The 21,675-nt window shown below is 44.0% G+C and overlaps 1 protein-coding gene across 1 annotated transcript in view; it reads right to left on the reverse strand.

Annotated features, from left to right (window-relative positions):
• DCC (DCC netrin 1 receptor) overlaps positions 1-21,675 on the reverse strand; it is a 496,140-nt gene that overhangs the window by 234,925 nt on the left and 239,540 nt on the right. The gene's annotated exons all lie outside the window — the stretch shown is intronic.

Raw genomic sequence — 21,675 nt, forward strand, 5'->3', positions numbered from 1 at the left:
CCTGGCTCAGGCAGGAGCACTCTGTGCTGGGTTAGGAACTGGCTGGAGGGCCGGGCCCAGAGAGTGGTGCTGAACGGGGCTGCATCAAAATGGCGGCCGGTCACTAGTGGTGTCCCCCAGGGATCAGTGTTGGGCCCAGTGCTGTTTAATATCTTGAGTGAGGATTTAGAGGAGGGCATTGAGTCCATCAGCAGCAAATTCCCAGCTGACACTAAGCTGGGGGGAGTGTGGATCAGCTGGAAGGCAGGAGGGCTCTGCAGAGGGACCTGGAGAGACTGGAGAGTTGGGCTGATGCCAAGGGGATGAGGTTGAAGATTCCAAGGGCCGGGTCCTGCCCTTTGGCCACAAGAACCCCCTGGGGAGCTCCAGGCTGGGCAGAGAGTGGCAGAAAGGGAGCTGGGAGTCTGGATTGCCAGGAAGCTGAAGAGAAGGCAGCAGTGTGCCCAGGTGGCCAAGAAGGCCAATGGCATCCTGGGCTGGCTCAGGAACAGCGTGGCCAGCAGGTCCAGGGAAGGGATTCTGCCCCTGTGCTCAGCCCTGGGGAGGCCACAGCTTGAGTCCTGGGTCCAGTTCTGGGCCCCTCAGCTCAGCTCAGCTCAGCTGAGGAAGGAGCTTGAGGTGCTGGAGCAGGTCCAGAGAAGAGCAAGGAGGCTGGGAAGGGATCCAGCAGAATTCCTGGGAGGAAGGGCTGAGGGAGCTGGGGGTGTTGAGGCTGGAGAAGAGGAGGCTCAGGGGAGACCTCATCACTCTCTCCAACTCCCTGAAAGGAGGTTGGAGCCAGGGGGGGGTTGGGCTCTTTTCCCAGGCAACTCTCAGCAAGACAAGAGGGCACAAGAGGTCTCAAGTTGTGCCAGGGGAGGTTTAGGTTGGCCATGAGAAAGAATTTCTTTCCCCAGAGGGTGATCAGACCTTGGAATGGGCTGCCCAGGGAAGGGGTGGATTCTCCAGCCCTGGAGATATTTCCAAAGAGCCTGGATGTGGCACTCAGTGCCATGGGCTGGGAACCACGGGGGGAGTGGAGCAAGGCTTGGACTTGAGGAGCTCTGAGCTCCCTTCCAACCCAGCCCATTCTAGGATTCTATAAGGAATGTTTTTCTCCTGACCCAGGGAAGGTAACGCCTGTCAGGAAGTGCCCAACCCTGTCAGCAGCCTCACCAGGAAGCCTTCCAACTTTTGCATCTACTTAAAAGGGTGTCTTTGGCATCTCAGTTTTATTTTTTTTTTAATCCCTTTTACTTCTCACCACCACCCATCCATTTAAAATAAAATTACACCAAGTGAACTTGATGTGCCTGCACGATCTTACTCAAAGGCAACAGAGTTCCTCCAGATCTAAAGATGACAGGGAACTATTTTTATATAGAAATATATATTTTATATATATTTACTACTCCTCCCTATGACATATATGGTAATTTAGGAGCTGTGGTATTAAAGGAAAAACTAGGAATGGTGTTTCACTGCAATTTCTTGGATAGACCTTGAGGTATAAAAAAACCACCTACAACCATCTTAAAAAAAAAAAACCCAAAACATTAAAATTAGTCTTTCTACCTCTGTAATCCTGTCCTGGCTTTAAACTCTCTGCCTGCCAGGCAGAAAGACAATATCATCTCACTTCATCTCCCCTCTGCCCAGCCTTGAAGAAAGAAAAGAAAAATGATGCTGTTATTCTATGTAAAACCTTGCTCTTCACCTAAATCAAGTGCTGCTTGTCTTGTTTCATGATATCAGGTTTTTTCTCCTGCTTTCCTTCTCCACAACAGCCCCAGGTTCAGGATTCCCAAGAGGAAAAAGATCTGAGCCCCCCAAAAATTCAAAGGAAGCATCATCCCCATCCCAGGGAAGCCCAGAAAACACAGAAAAAAGTCCTGCAGCCAGAGCTTTTGTAGTCAAAGCCTCACCAGCCTCCCTCATCCCTTTTTGGGCTCAATCTATTACAAAATATATTTTAATCAGCTTAAATCTCCAGCTGATTAAAAACTAAACTTAAATCTACCCAAAATATATCCTTGTCCCTCAGCACAAGCTGGAGCAGCCTTTGAACTTGCCTGGGGTTTCAGGCTCAACCCTACAGCAAAATGATGGGAGCTGAGGAAAAAGTGGGGAGAAAGGATTCAAGAAAGGAGAAAATCCACCCAAAAAAAGGCAGAAAACATCAGCACTTGTTGCCCATTCTGCAGTTTTTAAAGAGAGCTTTAGCACACTAAAAAAGCTGCCATAAGTGAAATTAAAAACAGATTTTTCTTTTTACCAACTAAACATCAAGTAATGAGCGTGGCTGCCTTCAGGAAAAACACCATTTCAGTTTTAGAGAGAAAGGTGAAGATTTTCCAGCCTTACATGCAGAAAACACAGGGAAAAGGAAAAAATTCCTTCCATTTCTGCTCCTAAATTGTGAAATCTTCCCCCAACCCCTCCTGTGTTGCTCTCATCATTTCAGAAGGGTTGATCTTGATCTCCTGATTCAATCCAACACTGCCACCTCACAGCCCATTCCATCACCCTATAAAACATTTCAGGACTGCTGGACATGGCCATAGATTCCTGAACTTATCCAAAAATCAGCAGCAAAACCTTTCCCAAAGGACCACCCAGGGTTATTTTAACAAGAGCATCATCCCCACCCCATCCTCAAGCATGGAGGGAGGGATTTTCCCAGTTCAAAACTTGTTTCCTCCGTGCCCACCAAGTTAAACACCAGAAAAAAAAATTAAATCAAACATCTTGTGACTGAACAGATGTCCCTGGCTGCAGCCTACATGGGCAGGATGCTAATAAATGTTCCTTTTTTTTCTGGAACACACTGCTAATGGATGGCCTGGGAAGAGAAAACGAAGGTCACTGATATCTGTCAATTTAAAACTACCTTAAAGATTTTATTTTATTGCTGCCTTTATGACTTATTGCCCAGACAACACTTATTGACCACATACCATCTGCCTAGGGAACAAATGAGCATTTCATAATTGGGTATTGGGTCCCACTTCATCTTCAGATGCATTAATGTTATTTCTGTCAACCCCTTTCGAATAGGAACAACATCCATAACCCAGAAGAGGCTTTCAAGAGGCAATTGGCTAAATTTCGAGCAGATAATATGGGAGAGAAAATTAGGGTGGAAAAAAGTGCCACAGGCTCTTGAAAAATCTTTTGCCCCCCAGTACAAAACACCGTAATGCTCCCAAGAGGTCTCAGAAGGCAGGTTTGGGTTTAGGGTTTTTTTCTCTCCTTTCATAAAAAAAAAGATTAAATGGGTTTGAGTCAGTCAAGAGAAGCACTTCCAGGTACCAACATTTCTCTTGTTCAGAAGGCAAAAAAAAGCCCAACGAAAAACAAGAATATCATAGAATCCCAGAATGGGCTGGGTTGGAAGGGACCTCAGAGCTCCTCAAGTCCAAGCCTTGCTCCACTCCCCCCGTGGTTCCCAGCCCATGGCACTGAGTGCCACATCCAGGCTCTTTGGAAATAGCTCCAGGGCTGGAGAATCCACCCCTTCCCTGGGCAGCCCATTCCAAGGTCTGAGCACCCTCTGGGGAAAGAAATTCTTTCTCATGGCCAACCTAAACCTCCCCTGGCACAACTTGAGAGCTCTTGTGCCCTCTTGTCTTGCTGAGAGTTGCCTGGGAAAAGAGCCCAACCCCCCCCTGGCTCCAACCTCCTTTCAGGGAGTTGGAGAGAGTGATGAGGTCTCCCCTGAGCCTCCTCTTCTCCAGCCTCAACACCCCCAGCTCCCTCAGCCCTTCCTCCCAGGAATTCTGCTGCTGGATCCCTTCCCAGCCTCCTTGCTCTTCTCTGGACCTGCTCCAGCACCTCAAGCTCCTTCCTCAGCTGAGCTGAGCTGAGCTGAGCTGAGGGGCCCAGAACTGGACCCAGGACTCAAGCTGTGGCCTCCCCAGGGCTGAGCACAGGGGCAGAATCCCTTCCCTGGACCTGCTGGCCACGCTGTTCCTGAGCCAGCCCAGGATGCCATTGGCCTTCTTGGCCACCTGGGCACACTGCTGCCTCCTCTTCAGCTTCCTGGCAATCCAGACTCCCAGCTCCCTTTCTGCCACTCTCTGCCCAGCCTGGAGCTCCCCAGGGGGTTCTTGTGGCCAAAGGGCAGGACCCGGCCCTTGGAATCTTCAACCTCATCCCCTTGGCATCAGCCCAACTCTCCAGTCTCTCCAGGTCCCTCTGCAGAGCCCTCCTGCCTTCCAGCTGATCCACACTCCCCCCAGCTTAGTGTCAGCTGGGAATTTGCTGCTGATGGACTCAATGCCCTCCTCTAAATCCTCACTCAAGATATTAAACAGCACTGGGCCCAACACTGATCCCTGGGGGACACCACTAGTGACCGGCCGCCATTTTGATGCAGCCCCGTTCAGCACCACTCTCTGGGCCCGGCCCTCCAGCCAGTTCCTAACCCAGCACAGAGTGCTCCTGCCTGAGCCAGGGCCTGACAGCTTTTCCAGGAGAATCCTCTGGGAGACGGTGGCAAAGGCCTTGCTGAAGTCCAGGTAGAGCACATCCACAGCCTTCCCCTCATCCCCCAGGCAGTCACCCGCTGATAAAAGGAGCTCACGTTGGTCAGACAGGAAAGATGAGGGAGTGCCCCTTGTCTTCATGGGGCTGCTGGGGAAAAAGAGGATTTGGTTTTTTCCTTTCAGCCAGTTCCTAACCCAGCACAGATGCTCCTGTCCAAGCTGTTCTACAACCTTCCTTCTGCTTTAAGAAAAACCCAAAAAACCTATTTATGGTTTATACCATCTCCCTCCTCTTGCCCAGCAGGGATTTCCTGGATTTTTTTCCTGGGTTTTTTTGCCAGGATTTGGCCTGACCCCAACCATGCCCCGTCCCCTCCACCTCCATAACTGCAACTGGGATGCATTTGGGGGATTTTTAAGCAATTTGGAGACATTAAATAATTCCCAACCATTTCCCAGAGTAAATGACTTCCTCAAGGTCATATCACTGACAGATAATTAAAGGCAGTGTAATTAATTGATGGCCCTGTGAGATTCCTCTCTGTTTAAGGCTCCTTTTTCTCACCAGCTGGAAGGGGAATCTCCACAGCATGGATTTCCCAGCTTGACTTTTGGGACTTTTTTTTGTTTTTTTAATGTTATACCCAAAATCTGCTCATCCTCACCCATAAAATCAGACACCCAAAGCCCACCCTGGGCTACCAGGGCTAAGTTTTTGGTAGCCAGCAAGCCAGGTGATGGAGCCAGCACCATCCTGCTACAGCTCCTTCTCCCCCAAAATTCCTCATTAAGCTTAAAAGCAAATTCCAGAACCTCATCCAAGAGGAAATTTTATTTGTGACAAGAGATAAGAGCAGAGGAGAAGTGAGTTTATGAGTTTCTTACCCTCAACCCTGAGCTCTAATTAAAGTGGTTCTGTTGCTCTTATTTATTATTTTATTCCTATTCCAGGGACAAGGTTCCCTGCCCATTAAACTCCATTTTTTGGAATTTCTCCTCATTTTTTTTTTCCATGCTAGCCAAGAGGCTGGGGGAATTATACCCCAAGGAGGTCAAAAATTTGGCTCTGAAAAGCCAAATAAAGGCTCTAAAATCCAAATACAGGCTCTGAAAATACATGTACAGGGTCTAGAAAGCTAAATACAGGCCCTAAAATCCAAATACAGGCCCTAAAATCCAAATACAGGCCCTAAAATCCAAATACAGGCCCTAAAATCCAAATACAGGCCCTAAAATCCAAATACAGGCCCTAAAATCCAAATACAGGCCCTAAAATCCAAATACAGGCCCTAAAATCCAAATACAGGCCCTAAAATCCAAATACAGGCCCTAAAATCCAAATACAGACCCTAAAATCCAAATACAGACCCTAAAATCCAAATATAGACCCTAAAATCCAAATACAGACCCTAAAATCCAAATATAGACCCTAAAATCCAAATACAGACCCTAAAATCCAAATATAGACCCTAAAATCCAAATACAGACCCTAAAATCCAAATATTGCTCTGAAAATCCAAAAAAAGCTCTGAAAAGCCAAATACTGGCTCTGAAAATCCAAATAGAGGCTCTGAAATCCAAATACAGGCTCTGAAAATCCAAATAAAAGCTCTGAAAATCCAAATAAAAGCTCTAAAATCCAAATACAGGCTCAGAAAATCCAAATAAAAGCTCCAAAAATCCAAATACAGGCTCTGAAAATCAGGAGTTCACCCCTTGGCAGCAAGTCCAGGCCTGTAACCATCTTCCAAGTCTTTTAATTTATTTTAATTAATAATTTCCTTTAATTTTATTAATATTTTCATTATCAAATGCAGCATCACCCAAACTCATCTTGTGCCTTACACCTTCCTACACCCAAGGCTCAAATACAGGCTCTGAAAATCCAAATAAAAGCTCTGAAAATCCAAATACAGGCTCTGAAAATCCAAATACAGGCTCTGAAAATCCAAATACAGGCTCTGAAATCCAAATACAGGCTCTGAAAATCCAAACACAAGCTCTGAAAATCCAAATAAAAGCTCTAAAAAGCCAAATACAAGCTCTAAAATCCAAATACAGGCTCTGAAATCCAAATACAGGCTCTAAAATCCAAATACAGGCTCTAAAATCCAAATAAAGGCTCAAAAAATCCAAATACAGCTCTGAAAATCAGGAGTTCACCCCTTGGCAGCAATTTCAGGCCTGTAACCATCTTCCAAGTCTTTTAATTTATTTTAATTAATAATTTCCTTTAACTTTATTAGTATTTTCATTATCAAATGCAGCATCACCCAAACTCATCTTGTGTCTTACACCTTCCTACACCCAAGGCTCAAATACAGGCTCTGAAAATCCAAATAAAAGCTCTGAAAATCCAAATACAGGCTCTAAAATCCAAATAAAAGCTCTGAAATCCAAATAAAAGCTCTAAAATCCAAATAAAAGCTCTAAAATCCAAATAAAAGCTCTAAAATCCAAATAAAAGCTCTAAAATCCAAATAAAAGCTCTAAAATCCAAATAAAAGCTCTAAAATCCAAATAAAAGCTCTAAAATCCAAATAAAAGCTCTAAAATCCAAATAAAAGCTCTGAAAAGCCAAATACAGGCTCTGAAAATCCAAATACAGACCCTAAAATCCAAATAAAAGCTCTGAAAATCCAAATGCAGGCTCTGAAAATCCAAATAAAAGCTCTGAAATGCAAATAGAGGCTCTAAAAATCCAAATAAAAGCTCCAAAAATCCAAATGCAGGCTCTGAAAATCCAAATACAAGCTCTAAAAATCCAAATACAGCTCTGAAAATCAGGAGTTCACCCCTTGGCAGCAATTTCAGGCCTGTAACCATCTTCCAAGTCTTTTAATTTATTTTAATTAATAATTTCCTTTAATTTTATTAATATTTTCATTATCAAATGCAGCATCACCCAAACTCATCTTGTGTCTTACACCTTCCTACACCCAAGGCTCAAATAGAGGCTCTGAAAATCCAAATAAAAGCTCTGAAAAGCCAAATACAGGCTCTGAAAAGCCAAATACAGGCTCTGAAAAGCCAAATACAGGCTCTGAAAAGCCAAATACAGGCTCTGAAATCCAAATACAGGCTCTGAAATCCAAATACAGGCTCTGAAATCCAAATACAGACCCTAAAATCCAAATACAGGCCCTAAAATCCAAATATTGCTCTGAAAATCCAAAAAAAAGCCCTGAAAATCCAAATACAGCTCTGAAAATCCAAATAGAGGCTCTAAAAATCCAAATAAAAGCTCTGAAAATCGAATAAAGGCTCCAGCACCTCAATCTCCTTCCTGAGCTGGGGGAACACACTGGGGGAAAGAGTAAATTTAGTATTAAAGGAAATATTAAAGGAAATATTGAGGAGAACATTGGAGAGAATATTGAGGGAATATTAAAGGAAATATTGAGGAAAATATGGGAAATGTTATGGGAAATATTGAGGGGAATACTAAGGGAAATAGCAAAGGAAATAGGGTGACTTTGAGGGGGGCACTGAGGGGGGCACTGAGGGGGGCACTGAGGGGGGCACTGAGGGGGGCACTGAGGGGGGCACTGAGGGGGGCACTGAGGGGGGCACTGAGGGGGGCACTGAGGGGGGCACTGAGGGGGACACTGAGGGGGACACTGAGGGGGACACTGAGGGGGACACTGAGGGGGACACTGAGGGGGACACTGAGGGGGACACTGAGGGGGACACTGAGGGGGACACTGAGGGGGACACTGAGGGAGGCACTGAGGGGGGCACTGAGGGGGGCACTGAGGGGGGCACTGAGGGGGGCACTGAGGGGGGCACTGAGGGGGGCACTGAGGGGGGCACTGAGGGGGGCACTGAGGGGGGCACTGAGGGGGGCACTGAGGGGGGCACTGAGGGGGACACTGAGGGGGACACTGAGGGGGACACTGAGGGGGACACTGAGGGGACACTGAGGGGACACTGAGGGGACACTGAGGGGGGCACTGAGGGGACACTGAGGGGGACACTGAGGGGGACACTGAGGGGGACACTGAGGGGGACACTGAGGGGGACACTGAGGGGGACACTGAGGGGACACTGAGGGGACACTGAGGGAGGCACTGAGGGAGGCACTGAGGAAGCACTGAGGGAGACACTGAGGGAGACACTGAGGGAGACACTGAGGGAAACACTGAGGGAAACACTGAGGGAAACACTGAGGGAAACACTGAGGGAAACATTAAAGGAAATATTAAAGGAAATACTAAAGGAAATACTAGAGGAAATATTAAAGGAAATATTAAAGGAAATATTAAAGGAAATACTAGAGGAAATATTAAAGGAAATACTAGAGGAAATATTAAAGGAAAGCTGAGTTGCTGGTTCAGCTCCTGCCTCCTCAGGGGTGGCAGTGCCACCATTAACCAAACCTCATGGATTTTTTCCCTTAGTTCTCACCTGCTCATCCTGGCTGACCAACTGGTGAGAGAGATGGGGTTATTTCCCACTTCTCTGCCATCTACATGGAGCAAACCCTTACTCACACCAATAACCATTATTTTCACTGGAACTGCTCAGAGGTGCAAACAGTGGGCAAAAAAATCCCCAGGACCCAAACCATCCCTAAAATAAATTCAAACCACTACACTCAAACCATTTTTCCCCAGGCACCACCTCCCACGAGCATCCAAAGAGCTTTTTAGTGAACAATTATTTTAAAAAACCAAGCTGAAAAATTCCACTCCAGTGCCCAAGCTGCAAACCAAGCTGCTTTTAACCTCCTGTTCCAAATGGACAAACCCTTTACAACACCAGGGAGCCAGCAAAAGGTTTAATTTGGGTGTTTGAAGAAGAATAGAAATGTTTTAAATTAAAAAAAATAAATAAAATTGCTTCACTTGCTGCACTTTGCTATGGAGGAAACAAACCCAAGCCCATGGCCCTGGTGAGAAAATCTGGCACAAGAGGCAGTGAAAAATGACCATTTCTTTCCTTCCAGCTGATAAATATCTTATTTATTCTTCCTGAATGCTGTGCCAGGCCCTGTTTTGTCTTCTGTCTCAATTAAAATGGAAATTTCTGCAGCCCCTCTCTGTAATCCCAAAGTGCTCCAGGCAAAGGGGATTTAAACTGCTTTTAATAAACCCAATAATAAGATTCCTTGTGGAACAGTTGATATCCAGATTTTTAATAAGAGTTTAGGTATTAAACTGCTCAAGTCATCACTCTGAACTCTTTGCCCATTAAGGGGCAAAAATCCCACCTGGCTCCACGTGCCCCAAATCCACACCTCCCATCCCAAAAATTATTCATCTCACCCACCATTTCTTTTCCTTTCCCAAAATCTTTGGGTCCTGGGCTTCAACTGACACCTGAAAATTCTCCAAGCCCTTTCCACCAGCCAAGCTCTGCAAGAAATCTTTGGAAAATGAAGTTTTCTGCATCCCCAAACCTGCACTGGCAAGAAATTGCTCTGGGTCTTCCCTGATTTTCCTTCCCCCCCCCTTTTATCAATTAACACTTAATGCAGATGGGACCTGAGATGAAATGCTTAAAAGTTGAGTCAAATTTATAATAATTCATTAAAGTGGTTTTGGAGGACCAGAGAAGCTACAAAATTCCCTTAGACCAAAAAAAGAGTAGTGCCAAGCTGAGAAATAAAAATTAAGACACCCAAAGGGATCAGCTTTACTTTTTCCAGGCAAAATCCTACAAAGGAAGCACAAAAAAATATTAAATTTTGGTTGGCTTGCCCAAGGATGTGTCAGCAGGTGAGCAGAAGGCTCATTTTTAGGGAAAATTCTGCTGGATAACAGCAGGAATCCCAAGACCTCAGGCACCAGGGGACATCTGGGACATCCCAAGTCACTTGGGATGTGGGGACCTTTGGGAAAGCTAAGGAGCAAAAGTTGGGATGAAGCCTCTGAGCATCCCTTTTGATACAAAAGCAGCTTTTAAGAACATTATTTTGCCAACTAAATAAAAAAAAAGCTTTTTCCATGCACCCTCTGCTGCAGAATTCCAGCACCTTGCTGAAAAAGCTCACCTGGCCCTTAGGATCTTTAAAGAAAATGATTGCAAAATATTACAATGATTGCAAAATATTCAAATTATTGCAAAATATTCAAATTCAGTAGCTATGAAATTCAGACTGCAATTCTATTTTCATCAGCTCCAGGTTGAAGAAGAATTTTGGGCTGCAGAAAACCTGATTTTTCCCCCCTCCAAACCACCCTGGGGGCTCAAGTGCATTTTTCTCTTGGTTTTATTCTACAAATCTAAAAAAAAAAAAAAAAATAATACAAAAAAGCACAGAGCTGACAAAAGCATCACAGTCTCACTTTTGGGTCAAGAAGCAGGTGGTTCCACACCACAAAACACACACAAAACCTGAAACTAAGGACCTTTTTTAAGGGAACACTGGAGGAAAAAAGATCTGGAAAGCCCTGAGCTGTGTTAGGCTCAACTTTAAAAAAAAAAAAAATGAAGAAAACTCTCTTAAGAAAGGCTTTTTTCTCCATCTTTCTTATTGCAGTATTTTTTTCAGGTGTGATAAATCCACAAATAATTAATATGACCTTATAATAATTCTGACTTTGGGGGGGGGGGGGAAGTAATTATCTTTTTTTTTTTTTGAAAGGTTAAGGACTTGTTAATTAGGTTTAATTTTGTTATTAAAGGCTGAGGTTCTTGAACCCAAGCTGAAGCACTAAATCAAGAGTTTCTTGATGAACTTTTCAAGTATTGTTGACATCCAGATATTTTGTTTTCTTGTGCCCAGATATCCTGGTGACCACTTGGATTGGGAGCAAAGGGACAAAAGTGTTTTAATTTGTAGGAGCCCTGCCAAGATCCTTGAAATACTGGAGAAGGAAAGAAAGAGTAAATCCATATAAGAAGGTTAAAAATATCCAATATTCCTGGGTGATTTTTACTTTCCCTTCTCCAGACCTGATCCAGAAGCAACCCTTCCATCTCCACACACAACCCATGACCCAGGAGGAATTCCTGGCTCTCCAGCCACAACCCAGGTATTTCATGTCCTCCTCCATCCCTCTGAAGCCAGAAGAATTCCCCATCCAAGCTGCAATTCCCCTTTTTTCTCCTTGAATTGAAAAGCAGCAAAGAAAAAACCAAATCCTCTTTTTCCCCAGCAGCCCCAGGAAGACAAGGGGCACTCCCTCATCTTTCCTGTCTGACCAACCTGTCAACCTTTTATCAGCGGGTGACTGCCTGGGGGAGGAGGGGAAGGCTGTGGATGTGCTCTACCTGGACTTCAGCAAGGCCTTTGCCACCGTCTCCCAGAGGATTCTCCTGGAAAAGCTGTCAGGCCCTGGCTCAGGCAGGAGCACTCTGTGCTGGGTTAGGAACTGGCTGGAGGGCCGGGCCCAGAGAGTGGTGCTGAACGGGGCTGCATCAAAATGGCGGCCGGGCACTAGTGGTGTCCCCCAGGGATCAGTGTTGGGCCCAGTGCTGTTTAATATCTTGAGTGAGGATTTAGAGGAGGGCATTGAGTCCATCAGCAGCAAATTCCCAGCTGACACTAAGCTGGGGGGAGTGTGGATCAGCTGGAAGGCAGGAGGGCTCTGCAGAGGGACCTGGAGAGACTGGAGAGTTGGGCTGATGCCAAGGGGATGAGGTTGAAGATTCCAAGGGCCGGGTCCTGCCCTTTGGCCACAAGAACCCCCTGGGGAGCTCCAGGCTGGGCAGAGAGTGGCAGAAAGGGAGCTGGGAGTCTGGATTGCCAGGAAGCTGAAGAGGAGGCAGCAGTGTGCCCAGGTGGCCAAGAAGGCCAATGGCATCCTGGGCTGGCTCAGGAACAGCGTGGCCAGCAGGTCCAGGGAAGGGATTCTGCCCCTGTGCTCAGCCCTGGGGAGGCCACAGCTTGAGTCCTGGGTCCAGTTCTGGGCCCCTCAGCTCAGCTCAGCTCAGCTGAGGAAGGAGCTTGAGGTGCTGGAGCAGGTCCAGAGAAGAGCAAGGAGGCTGGGAAGGGATCCAGCAGCAGAATTCCTGGGAGGAAGGGCTGAGGGAGCTGGGGGTGTTGAGGCTGGAGAAGAGGAGGCTCAGGGGAGACCTCATCACTCTCTCCAACTCCCTGAAAGGAGGTTGGAGCCAGGGGGGGGGTTGGGCTCTTTTCCCAGGCAACTCTCAGCAAGACAAGAGGGCACAAGAGGTCTCAAGTTGTGCCAGGGGAGGTTTAGGTTGGCCATGAGAAAGAATTTCTTTCCCCAGAGGGTGCTCAGACCTTGGAATGGGCTGCCCAGGGAAGGGGTGGATTCTCCAGCCCTGGAGATATTTCCAAAGAGCCTGGATGTGGCACTCAGTGCCATGGGCTGGGAACCACGGGGGGAGTGGAGCAAGGCTTGGACTTGAGGAGCTCTGAGGTCCCTTCCAACCCAGCCCATTCTGGGATTCTATGATCTTCAAACCCTAGGGGAATAAAGCAGGGATGGTCTCTTCTTTCCCTGAACATGGACTTTTAGGACCTTTTCTTTCCAATTTCCTTTTAGGACCTTTCTTTCTTCTGATTTTATGGACACCATGGCCCTGAGAGAAGGGAGAGCTGGAGGGATGATGTGCAAGGATGGGTGAGGTAGGAGCGCTCAGCACTTGCTAATCCTTCTCAGTTGAACCCTTCCTTCTTCCTCCTGGTTTTCCTTTTGTTTTGGGATGCAACTGGAGCCAAGGGAAGTCTGCTGGCCCCCATCAAAGAGAAAAAAAAGCAGAATTTCTGCAGCCAAGGAGATGTTCAGCCTTGGATTCAACGATGCGTTTGAAGATAACGTGGCACAACACAGACACAAAACAGCCTGAGCTCCAAACCCTGAGTAAATATCACTTCTGCTTTCAAAAAAAACCTTGCAGGGCCAAAGGCAAAGAGGATGTTGGGGGAGGGAGGGAAAAGCAGAAAAGCAGGAGAAAAGCAAAGGAAACTCAGCTGGACCACTTTTATCCACGAGCCCCTTCACAAAGATGCTCTTATCACACATGTTTATAAGCTGCTCAGAATTTTTTATCCCTCTCCTTGTTTTTTTTTTTTTTTTTGAAGATAAAGACTCCAACCTTGCAGGTCTGCTACAAACAAGGCTCCCTGCTGCTCTTGGGGTTGTGTAAAACCATGGGGATGAGATGCAATCTCTCTCAAACAACATCCAGAGAATATTTTGAGGATTCCCTGCCCGTGGCTGGGAGGTGGAAGTAGATAATTTCTAAGGTGCCTTCCAACCTAGGATTTTTTTTCCTTGGTTCAGGAGTTACCCATCCCATGCCAGGTTGGCTTTTTCCACTGGGAATAGCTGGAATCCCCCTGGAAAATAAAGGAACCTGAGCATTCTCTGTGCTGACCTCATCCGAACCTGGGGGGTTGCAGGGATAGAGTTAGGAGCTCCCAGAAAATAAACTGGGAACAAAAGCTCAGAAAGGGATTAATCAACCAGGAAATGAAGGCTTTGAAATTAAAAACTCAGAATAAATGCAATGGTAGAGAGCAAAAAAAAAAAAGATTTGAGCTGCTCTAAGTTAGGGCTGCTACAGAAAATGGGTTTCTACTACAGAAATATCTCTGAAAAGCAAAGCAAACCAAAAAGGCCACAAAAGCAACAATATGGTAAGAATTAAAAAGATAAAATAATGACTTTCCCCTCTCTGTATTTACCAACACTAAGATATTATCCATGTTTTCCATAAACCATGGAAAGACCAAAACCCAGGAAAGCATTCAAAGCATCATCAAGTCTGATATGAATGATGTTTAATTGCCTATAATTTGATATATTCATCTCATTTGCAAAAAATCCTGGCTTTAAAATATATATTCCTAAGCCAACTTTTTAAAAAAAAAAAAATTTAAATTTTAAATTTTAAAAAAAAATTTAAAAAAAAATTTTTTTTTAAAAGGAACAAAAAAAGTCCAAATTGTGGATTTAATTTTAATTAAAATACCATTATTTCAACCTCAGTTGTCTGTGACAATGTTGCACCCCAGGCAAGGCTGTCACTGCTCCAAATTTATCCAGAAATATGGATTTCTCATGGACCAAAACCCTCCCAGTAACTGGGAGCTCATGGCCATTCCCCCTGATTTTACAAACTGAGGTTTTCAACGGAATAAAGGGATTTCCCTGGAAAAATCAGTGGAAAAATCCCACCTCAACTCCCAGCACTGATTTTTTGCCACCATTCCCTCCTAGATATTCCCAGAAAAACTTTATTTCTGTGGCACTTCCAGTACCAAATGGAACCCCCAACAACCAGACCTCAAAAGGTGCTTAAAATTCCCACTGGGAAATGCTCCTCTTTATCCACAGAAATATATATTTTTTTTTTTATTTAAATTTTTTTTTTTCTTACTGGCACTATTAATGGGAAAGCAGAAGCCAAAATAACTAAAAATAGAAATTATTTGGAATAAACAAGCTCCTTGTACAACAGAGGAGGAAAGGTGGTGGGGAAATTATTAAAATCTTTCAAGTTTCCTCATTTTGGCCACGTTCCTCCTTCCCAAATTTTATTTTTTGGGGGATTCCATGACTCAGCTGCCACTGATTTTATCACTGATCAAGCCCTACACCAAAATAATCATCTCAACACCTCCCTGGGCAAACAATTCCAATGCTTTGGGACCATCACCACCCCACTTTTGGGGGAAAAAATTGTTCCTAAAAAAAATAGAGAGAATTTCACCCCTTGGGCAGCAGAACCCCAGATATTTTTCAGGAATTATGAGAAAAATTCATCTGTGTAGCTATAAATCTAAATATCCTCAGGAAAAACAACTCCTGCTTGTGCTTACAACTCCCTTGGGCAGCAGGTGAAAGGAAAAAAGATAAAAAAAAAAAAGATTTATTTGAAAAGCAGGAATTATTTAGCAGTCCTAGGAGCCCAGCTCCAGCTTGGTGATGCAGCCAGTGCCTAAACTGAGTTCACCTCCCCCCAAGACAGTGAAATATTGGTCTAAAAAATCTACTTTTTAACCCAGACACCTTGTAGGAAACCTCTTGGGGTTTTTTGCTCAATATTTTCCAGTTCAACTGAGCCAAACCCTTTGCTGAAAAAGACTTGGGAGAGGTTCTGGGCAACCCCAGGAGCTGGAACTTCCCAGCCTCAAGCCCAAGTCCCAAAGGGTTTGGTCCTACCCTGAGCTGGAAATATTTCCCAAAAAAGCTGCAAAAAACCAGAACCCAACATCAACCACTTTTAGGAAGCTGAAGAGGAGCAAAAGCTGAGAAAAAAAAACCCAAAAAAAAGTCTAATGAACCTTGCCACTGATGCCAACTTTCTTACCTGGGAAAACTCTGCCCTAAATCTGATTTTTCAAGCTGTGACATTGCAGGGAAATATAAAGATTTTCCCCTCCATCAACAAACCCACTGATGATGATCCAAGGAATGATGGAAAAACCACAGCCCCACAGCTCCTCTTATTTATGCCCTGAGAGCTCCTAAAAACCATATGGATATGTTTGTAAAAAAAAAAAAAAATAATGTATTACACCACCCAAAAAAGTTATTTATTTTTTTCCATATGTCACAAATGGGTTTCTCATATTTTGGCTCTTCTGCCAGCACCAGGGTTACTTCTTCCCAAGCAGGAATCCCTCTGGAAAACAAGGAAATAGGGAGCAAAGCACCCCAAGGGCCAAAGAACCCCCTTCCCTCATTAAAATACACATTTCATGTAATTCCCAAATTTCTACTCCAGGAGATTCCCAGAAATAAATAAAAAAATTTCTCTATTGAGGAAAAAAAAAAAAAAAATCCTAATAAAACCAACTGAAAAATCAGAGCTGAGCACCAAGGGGGAGGTTGAGGATTGGGAATCACTCCTGAGGAAGCTTTCTGCTTTTTTTTTAACCAAACCAAGCAACAAAAAAGCTTTGTTTTGGGAGTTTTGTTTTGAAACAAGCTGTTTAAAACCTACAAAGACATCTGGTGTTTTTATTTCTCAAATCCCATCAGTTGTGTGTGGAAGCTCTGACTTAATTTGCTTCTTTTCTTGTCTTTTTTTTTTTTTTTTTAAGCATGTAACATGCTCTCCTCATTAAAAATAGCATGGAACTAATATATTAATTATAATACCATGATATAAAAGATTTGTAGCTTTAATATCAGATATTCTGAGAAGCAGGTGGATGCTACCAGCAGATATCACTGCACAGTGAAAGAAAATAAACCTCTGCTCTGGCTTTTCTTTTGGTTTCATCTTCTGTTTAATGCTCAGAAAAGAGATTTAATTCAGATTTAACTGGAAATACCAAAATTAAGTCACTAGTGGTAGGCAGCAATTAGAGTTATAAAGTAATAATGCTAATGCTTAAAAAAAACCCCACAAAAACCCCCATAAATAAATAAAAATTGTAGAAAAAACACATTTTAAAATAGCAATAGACACTAAAATTGAATAAACCAGCAGCTATGAGTCTTCTGGTTCTCAACACCTCCCTGGGCAACCAGTTCCAATGCTTTGGGACCACCACCACCCCTCTTTTGGAGGAAAAAATTGTTCCTAAAAAAGATACAGAGAATTTCTTCTCCCTAAAATCTCCCTAAAATAAAGAATTTCTCATCATCTCAATGCAAAAAACCCAAATCATCCACTTGGAGCTTTAAACACAACTCAGAAATTCAGAGAACATAATTTTAAGGGAGATATTTGGGAGTAAAATGGTGGGAAAAGGCAATTATTTGTGAATAAAACTTAAAAAAAATTGGAAATTCTCAAACAGGCACCTCAGCTCCCAAACCTCCCTCAAGGTCAAGGTGAGCCACAAGAGTTAACCCCATATTTTTTACCCCAAAAATGAGCCCAGGTTGAGATTAACACTTCCACACATGATTCCTGGCTCCTCAACAAAAAGTCATATTAAAAAAAAAAAAAAAAAAAAAAAAATCCAAACCAAGAAGCAAGCAACCAGAAAACAAAAACCCACAACACGATTTCTGTCTCCAAAGGGTGAATAAATCCTCAGGGGGTCAGAATTGGGTCCCCAAGGGATTGAGGCACTTCTCTAAATGTCATTTAGCACCTTTTCCTTGTAGGAAAAATTAAGTTTAAGAAATTAATGCAAAGCCCAAATAGAAAACTTCAAGTTTTTCTCCCAGAGGATTCTCCTGGAAAAGCTGTCAGGCCCTGGCTCAGGCAGGAGCACTCTGTGCTGGGTTAGGAACTGGCTGGAGGGCCGGGCCCAGAGAGTGGTGCTGAACGGGGCTGCATCAAAATGGCGGCCGGTCACTAGTGGTGTCCCCCAGGGATCAGTGTTGGGCCCAGTGCTGTTTAATATCTTGAGTGAGGATTTAGAGGAGGGCATTGAGTCCATCAGCAGCAAATTCCCAGCTGACACTAAGCTGGGGGGAGTGTGGATCAGCTGGAAGGCAGGAGGGCTCTGCAGAGGGACCTGGAGAGACTGGAGAGTTGGGCTGATGCCAAGGGGATGAGGTTGAAGATTCCAAGGGCCGGGTCCTGCCCTTTGGCCACAAGAACCCCCTGGGGAGCTCCAGGCTGGGCAGAGAGTGGCAGAAAGGGAGCTGGGAGTCTGGATTGCCAGGAAGCTGAAGAGGAGGCAGCAGTGTGCCCAGGTGGCCAAGAAGGCCAATGGCATCCTGGGCTGGCTCAGGAACAGCGTGGCCAGCAGGTCCAGGGAAGGGATTCTGCCCCTGTGCTCAGCCCTGGGGAGGCCACAGCTTGAGTCCTGGGTCCAGTTCTGGGCCCCTCAGTTCAAGAAGGAGATAGAGGTCCTCGAACAGGTCCAAAGGAGGCAACCAGGCTGGTGAAGGGACTCGAACACAGATCCTATGAGGAGAGGCTGAGGGAGCTGGGGGTGTTCAGCCTGAAGAGGAGGCTCAGGGGAGACCTCATCACTCTCTCCAACTCCCTGAAAGGAGGATGGAGCCAGGGGGGGGTTGGGCTCTTTTCCCAGGCAACTCTCAGCAAGACAAGAGGGCATGGTCTTAAATTGTGCCGGGGGAAGTTCAGATTGGATATTAGAAAGAATTTTTTCACAGAAAGGGTGATCAGACATTGGAACGGGCTGCCTGGGGAGGTGGTGGACTCTTCGTCCCTGGAGACATTTAAAAAGCGACTCGATATGGCACTCAGTGCCATGGTGTAGTGACTGTGGCAGTAGTTGTTCAAGGCTTGGACTTGAGGAGCTCTGAGGTCCCTTCCAACCCAGCCTATTCTATGATTCTATGATAAGTTAGAGGTGGCTGAAGGTACCCAGGGCAACTCAACCTCTTGGGATGGGGACAATCTCCAGTGCTCCCACATTATTATTTTCTTTCCAAACCACTGGAAATGGTTTCAAACTTGAAGAGGGGAGATTGGGATGAGATTTTGGACAAAAATTGCTTGGGGTGAGGGTGCTGAGCCCCAGGTTTCCCAGAGAAGCTGTGGCTGCCCCATCCCTGGCAGTGTCTCAGCTCAGGTCGGATGGGGCTTGGAGCAACCTGGAACAACAAAACCAGTGGTAAAACCACTCCAGAGCCAAAACTCCCCAGAAAAAGGTATTTCCAGAGGAAAAAAAAACCCAAACAGCTTCAAAATTTGTAGCTTATCCATAAGGATTGGTTTTTTCCAACACTCTCTTCCAAATCTAGGATTGTTTTTTACTTTTGCTACTTTTTTCTCTGAGGAAAATGACCTCAAAGCAACGTTCCTGAGCCAACCCCACTGGAGAACTTTTTTCTTCCCTGCTCCTCCTCACAAGACATTTTTGAAAAAAGGAATTAAAAAGAAATATATTCCCTAAATCCATTTAAAAAGAGCTGCCTGATCCCAAGGCCTTGGCACAGTGGAATTCTGAATATTTCCATGATTGTGCAAAGAAGAGGTGACAAAACTTCCACAAGATGTGATCCCCTTCTAACCACAGCAGCACCAGGAGATTTGGGATAATTAAAGGACACTTAAAATATTCCCAGGAAAAAAAAAGAAATTCTGAACAAGGGAATCTTAGGAAATTTATCAGTTCAGGAGCCCAACAAGACCTAAATGATTTCCTAAGCCCCTTGTCTCATGTGGCCTTACCTTGGATGGGGCTTTTCTTCTGCAGTGCAAACAAAACCAGTGGTAAAACCACTCCAGAGTCAAAACTCCCCAGAAAAAGGTATTTAGAGAGGACAAAATAAAAAAAAAAAGCATCAAAATTTGTAGCTTATCCATATGGATTGTTTTTTTCCAACACTCTCTTCCAAATCTAGGATTGTTTTTTACTTTTGCTACTTTTTTCTCTGAGGAAAAAACCTCAAAGCAACGTTTTAATCCATTAAAAGTTAAATGCATTTAAAATTCATTTAAATTTGAAATTTAAATTCATTTAAATCCATTTAAAAAGAGCTGCCTGATCCCAAGGCCTTGGCACAGTGGAATTCTGAATATTTCCATGATTGTGCAAAGAAGAGGTGACAAAACTTCCACAAGATGTGATCCTCTTCTAACCACAGCAGCACCAGGAGATTTGGGATAATTAAAGGACACTTAAAATATTCCCAGGAAAAAAAAAAAAAATTCTGAACAAGGGAATCTTAGGAAATTTATCAGTTTAGCAGCCACCTCCACAAAATTTAGAGAAATTCTGGTTTATAGAGTTATCTCTCTACTCATTCCTGAAATCCCTGGTATGTATCCCAGGCTGCAATCAGGGAGAGATCCCAAAACACACTTCCAGAAGCTGGAAATAATTTAGGAAATCATTCTGGTTGACCCTGGTTAACACATTTAATCATTTTCAAACAATGTTTTAAACTCTCTGCTCTGAGACAATAACAAAAAAATGAGCTGGGACTTGGAATTTTCATCACAGAGGGAGATGTGGCAAAAATCTGGCTAAAAGACCAGGCTAATATAGTTACAGAATTCTGATTTTTTTATTTTTTCCTGCAAATTCATTCACCTCTTGAAATGTTAGGCTCATGTCCAACCCAAAAAGCTTATTTTTAGCTGTTAAAACAACCTACTGGGAATTCCATTGTAAAATACATTGTTCCTTCCCAAGCAGCCTCATTAATGAAGAGATGAAAAGCATCTTCCTGCCACGTGATACCCCAATCTTTGATCTGATGTTGTCTGCTCAGACTTCAGAGAAAAAATAATTATTGGAGTGTTAGATGGTTTTTTTTTTTCCCTGTACTCTATGTCTCATTTATCCCTCTTTGCATCACAGAGAGATGAACAATTAAAAGATTACATTAACATGAAAAAAGCCAAGTTTTGCAACAAAAAGCTGTCAGTTTGTTAAATAAACAAGCATGTTAACTCTGAAGAAGCACAGAAATATCTGTATTTGGATCAAGCCAAACAAGAAAACTCCCAATTAATTATTCAATTGATGAGTTCTAGTGATTACAAGAGAAACTTCAGGGCTTCTGAAGTGGTAAGGATGGGTTCAATAAAGAAAAAAAAAGCTGAGCAAAGAAGTCCTGATATTTTGCTCTGGTAAGACAAATCTCAAGGGACTGCTGTCATCTTCTTTGCAGCTCAGTCATGTCATTTCTTTTGAAGCCTTTTGAACATTTCCAGTTATTAATAAAACTTTACATGCTGAGGATGTTTCCTTTTCAGTTAAATGTCCCAAATGACAGATCCACTCCGAAAAATCAGAAATTTACAGCAATTCTGGGCCTTTTCTCCCTCATCTCTCCTGTATTTTTTAATCCCTCATTAACATATGTCAGCAGAGCCTTTACCAAAGCAACCCTTGAGCTACAAACAAGATGAATACACCCCCAAAATTCCTGGTTTTTCCAGGATTCTTTCCTTTTGGTGTCATTCCAGTTTCACCCTCTATGCTGGCATCCTGGAGCATCATCTCAGATGCCACCAGGTACCTCCCAACTCCCATGACCTTTCATTTTATTTCAGATGCATTACAGACAGGAAAGAAAATTTTTAAGAGGGGGAAGGACTTAATTTCTGACCATGGAGTTCTTATAAAAATTAATAGGATGGTTGCACCTATGTACACAGCAATCCTACAGCCACTCTTACCAAGTCAACCAAACATAAATGGAATTATTTCTCCCTCTCAAACAGCTCTTAATCACCTGCTGCACACTACATTTGGAATCAATCTATTCCAGCAAGGCAAATTAAAGCATATTGCCCAATATTTACCTGCCTTTTCAGCATTTGATCCCTTACAATTCATCCAATCCTATAATAAAATAATCACCACGACCTATAAAGCCACTTTTTTATTTTTAGCCAGTAAAACAATGGATTACATGAAAGAACTCAGCCCTCCAGCCCCACTAATGACTCTATT

The sequence above is a fragment of the Heliangelus exortis genome, chromosome Z (assembly GCF_036169615.1).
Source record: "Heliangelus exortis chromosome Z, bHelExo1.hap1, whole genome shotgun sequence".
Classification (NCBI taxonomy): Eukaryota; Metazoa; Chordata; class Aves; order Apodiformes; family Trochilidae; genus Heliangelus; species Heliangelus exortis.